The sequence below is a fragment of the Garra rufa genome, chromosome 18 (assembly GCF_049309525.1).
Source record: "Garra rufa chromosome 18, GarRuf1.0, whole genome shotgun sequence".
Lineage (NCBI taxonomy): Eukaryota > Metazoa > Chordata > Actinopteri > Cypriniformes > Cyprinidae > Garra > Garra rufa.
The window spans coordinates 38,065,420-38,070,832 of record NC_133378.1 but is presented as its reverse complement, the minus strand read 5'-3'; positions in this window follow the sequence as shown (position 1 = coordinate 38,070,832).

The following is a 5,413-nucleotide window of genomic DNA, read 5'->3' as shown; positions in this document are numbered from 1 at the left end:
AGACATTGTCAAGCACTCAAATAAAATTGGAGCAAACTGGCCCCGAAAAACAGTGCTGACGGACAAAGACACACACAGAGCACGACTGAAAGACAGAAGCTGCTGATCCTCAGTGTGCAGATCGGTAAAGAATAGTACACCGCACATGCTTTATAGCTTCCTGGTTCTCTACATCACCCCGCCCGTGACGTCATACGCGCTTCTCTATTGGACGAGATTACACATGTGTTCAGAGCGTGGTCACGCTGAAGGCGTTCCCAAAGCGTTACGACGCAGCTCGACGTTCCCGAAGGGGAACTTCGGAGCGGTTCACAAATCTTTTGATTCAGATCAAGACTTTGGAGTTTTTATAGCGAATAAGATCGGAATCGCAGAGCGGGTTTGCGAATCATTTAATTTAGACTGTGAATAATTTTATTTAAATCGGAACTTCAGAGCTGGTTCACAAATCTTTAGATTTAAATCAGGACTTTGGAGCTCATATTGCGAATAATTTGATTCAGATTGGAACTTTAGCGCATACCATAAATCATTGGTTTTAGATTGGAACTTCTAAGCGGATTTGGGAATCTTTTGATTCAAAGCACATATTGTGAATCATTCAGATCAGGATTGCAGAGCGGGTGTGTTGATAATTTGATTCAGATCGGAACTGATCCAGTTCGTGAATCTTTTGATTCAAATCTGAACTTCAAAGCGTACTGTGAATCTTTTGATTCAGGAGTGGGTTCGCAAATCTTTTGATTCAGATCGGAACTTCAAAATATTGTGAATCATTTGAATTAGGAGTGGGTTCAAAGCCTGTATTGCTAGGCTATCGTGAATCATTTGATTTAAATCGCAACTTCGGAGCGCAATTCATTTGATTCAGATCTGAATATTGGTTCCTGAATCATTTTTCAGATCGACACCTCGTTTGATTCTGATCACAAGATGTCAGTTCAGAATGAATATAAAGATATCATATGCAACTCAAAACATCTGAAACATTTATCTCAATGCCGTTTTAATTTTTCCCTCATTTATTTCTACAATTATGTGCGTGGTCTAATTTATACGTGCAGATTACGTGTTTTTTTATCATTCGAGCATTGTATAATAAAGAAATTTTTTTTTTTTTTAATCTTTTTATATGGATAGCATCTAATCTAATCTAGCAATTTTTTACTAAGGTCTATAAATGAAACACTTTATTATCTATAAGCATCCACAGATTTCAATGTAGCCTACATTAATTACATAAAACTATAGCCTGCTCACTGTACATAGGCCTACATAATATTCCTGTCTCAAGGCTGTTGTGTTGCTCGTTTCAGTCAGTCAAACTCGTTTACAGACACGACACCTCTTCAGCGCGTTCACCGCTGGGGGGCGCGCGCGTCCGTCTCTCGGGTTCAGGATCAACTCGTGCTCGTGTTAACCGAAAGGCAAAGTTGAAATAAAGAACCAAAGTTTTCTTGCAAGTCATTTGTGAGTTTGACTCCTCTTCTTCTTCTTCCTCTTCTTTCAAGATATTAACAAGATGTGAGTTTTTGATACAGAAACATTAGTAATATGACATTTACAATACTTAAGTCGAGACACTGCAAGTGAATAGGGTAAAAAAAATAGCTAATAGTTATCACCGTACTTACCCCGTTGATATTGCAAACTTTTTTGCATTACAAGTTTTCTAAAATGTTAGCTTTAAATTTTCAAATGAGGCATTATTTAATGAATTATGCGCTACTTTGCATGCATTCTAATACAAAAATCTAAAAACTAGATGAAGTCAGTTTCAAAATTCTTGTTTAATTTTTTTTTTTGACATATTAGAGTCAAATGTTTTTACAAAAGGGATTTTGGGTATCTCATTTCGTCAAGACATAATTCAGAAAAAAAAACTTTATATTATATAATATTATATTAGATTATATTATATTTTTACCATTTTTTGGGGAATAAAATGTTGTATAAAATCAAGCAAATTATATATAAACAAATCCTCTGTAAAAACCTTCAGAATATAGACAGGAATAAAAATGTAAAGTTTGGTGTGTGTAAGGGCTACTGAAGTGATGATTTATGGCACAGTGTAGAAGAAAAAAACTCATTTTGAAAAAAAATGACCTTTAAAAGTATGCATTGTAATTGCAATCTATTGACACAAAGAGATAAAGTGCTAAAAAAAAACACTTCATGAAAACCCAGAAAGCCCAAAATCTCAAACTTGACAAGTGCATGAAAAAACTGCATTTTTGCCTGCAGTGTCTCCCCTTCAAATTCTATTACATATTAATATATTAAATATTTAAACATAACATATCTATGTCCTCATTAACATATGGCCTACACCAGGACCTGAAACCAGCAGACCATGTCATAACACCTTCTCAGCGGTATTAACAAAAATAAAACATCATGCCCACTATAGTGCACAGCAATCCACTTCTGGGTGTATGAGGGTTATAACAGCATTCCCCTATGCTTTACCATGTTTACTCCTCCTACAGTGTTTGTAACCTGCTCATGTCCCTCGCAGCACTAAGCACAGAGCAATGGAGATCTGGCCTCTGCCATGACTCTTAGTGGGCGGCTGTGTGTTCGTGCCACCGGCGCAGAGTGGGAATGACTCCCACATCCCAACACAACACCTTGCAGGCACTCTGTCATCACGCAGCAGCGATATTTTAGTGTATGCCACCTTTTTATTTACCCACATCAGACTCCGCTGGGTCTAAAAGCTCTGTAAAACTAGGAATTACATAAATAATTCCTCTTTTATGAAATATAAATATATCAGAGGGTAAAAGGTCTTTTAGACAGGCCTCTGATGGACATCTGTGACCTTTATCACTACAAGAGTTTTCAGTGTCCGTGAATTTTGTGAAACTTTCACCCACATGATGTGAAATACAGCTGTGTTGAGCTCATACGCCTCCATCTGTTGTTTTTGAGAATCAGCACGTTTATATAAAACATTGGGCCAAAACATTTTGGAGTCATGCTTCATTTACATTTTTTAATGTACACTACCAGTCAAAAGTTTTTGAACAGAAAGATTTTTAATGTTTTTTAAGGAACATCAAACTCATCAAGACTCATCAGACTCAACTGTTAAATAATTATAATACATATTTCTTGAAGAGCAAATCAGCATATTAGAATGATTTCTGAAGGATCACAGACACTGAAGACTGAAAATTCAATTTTGATCACAGAAATAAATTACATTTTAAAATGCATTCAAATAGAAAACAGTTATTTTAAATAGTACAAATGTGACCCTGGAACACAAAACCAGTCATAAGGTTAAATTTTACAAAACTGAGATGTATACATCATATGAAAGCACAATAAAAAAGCTTTCTATTGATGTATGGTTTGTTAGGATTGGACAATATTTGGCCGAGATACAACTATTTGAAAATCATCAATCTGAGGGTGCAAAAAAATCAAAATACTGAGAAAATCACCTTTAAAGTTGTCCAAATTGAGCTCTTAACAATGCATATTACTAATCAAAAATTACATTTTGATATGTTTGCAGTAGGAATTTTACAAAAAATCTTCATGGAACATGATCTTTACTTAATTTCCTAATGATTTTTGGCATAAAAGAAAAATCAATAATTTTGACCCATACAATGTATTTTTGGCTATTGCTACAAATATACCCCAGCGACTTAAGACTGGTTTTGTGGTCCAGGGTCACAAATATTTAGAAATTTTACAGTTCTTGCTGTACTGGATCAAATAAATGCAGGCTTGGTGAGCAGAAGAGATTTGTTAAAAAAAAAAAAAAAAACATTAAAAATCAAAAACTTTTGACTGGTAATGTATATTTTTACATGTGTGTGTGTGTAGATAGATGATATATAAATAGACAGATGTACACATAAGTAAATCATAATCAAATAAATGCATTATGACATAATACGTGTATAGATAAATGTTTTTGGTCTGATTTGACTTTGTGCTGTGTCACTTTCTTCTGGGCCAAGAACAGATTAGCTTCAATTCCTAGAAAACAGTATTAACCCCATCTAGAAGATGTGAGGGAATGGATCAGAAGACCCAGTCAGCGAGATACCTGTTGGGTCATCATTGTTTAGTGAAACTAACTGCTATGTGTGTGTATATATATATGGGTCATTGTACAGAATGAAAAACATAAAATCTTAGATGTTTATTAAGATCCTTCTATTATATTTTGAAACCCACAATACATTTCAAATATGGTATTTTTGTCCATTGACTGATTTTAACTACACCCCTACATTTATGATCAGGAAATATTCCTGTGTCACTCTCTCTCATAACTATATGGTGAGTAGATAGGCTCTATCATTTTGATGTAAATGTGTTCAAAAATATGAAAAATCTACCGAACCAGTCACAAACTAAACATTTGGTGGTGTTTCGGCAGTGAAATCTTATTTTTTTTGGGTTGTTATTGTGTAAAATACTTTGCTTGTTCTAAGCAAAAACTCTCTTAATTTTGACTATTTTTTTCTGAAAACAAGACAATAATTTTTGCTTGCCTAGAAAATCCACATTTAGTTAAGAATTTTTAGATATTTTGGCTGGAAACAAGACAAAAAAAATCGAAGTAAGAAAAGCATTTTTTGCAATAAATGTGATGTGGTCGCTACCAAAACGTTAGTTACTATCGAAAATGTGCCGTCACAACAAAACATGGGTTGTTTTGTCAAAAAAAATGAAGTATACTGAATTATCAACTAAGATGTTATGATAGTTTTTGGTTTAATGTATATTCAAACTAATGAACCCTTAAGTTTGAAATCAGTTTGATCATCTTTTTGCCTTTTACAAAGAAAAACTGGATTTGAATATACAACAAATATCATAAATTACACTTGAAATATTGTTAAAATGTAATTGTTATTTATTTACCTCTAAGTGTTTTTTTAATAAAATAGCAAAAAAAAAAACAAAAAAAAAAATTACAGTGTAGATAAGCAAAAGCAAAATTTTATTAGGCCAGTATAACCCTTCTTAATTAAATTATATTATTACTGTGTTTCAGTCACACATTTGAAGAGAGGACAAATATTCCAAAACTTTTCTGAAAATACAACATAAAAATTAACTGCACAAATACTAGAAATGTATGTACAATTTTTTGGGAAAAAGATACATTTTTGATCAAGAGTTTAAATCAAGAGTTTACGGTTAAATGCAAAATGAATGGTTACACAGACTAGTGTGAGACTATACCAAGTGTGTTTTTTGAGAAGGGCAGAGGGCCGCTCTGGTCACGTGGGTGTCTGACGTCACTGTGGAACATGCCAGCTGAGACAGACGAGTTGGGATTGTAGAAGTGGGTCAGATCTGTCAGCCGACACAAACTGTTCTGGGACATCTTGTCCCGCTTGTCTCTATTCTGTCTGCGTCTGACCAGCAAATGACC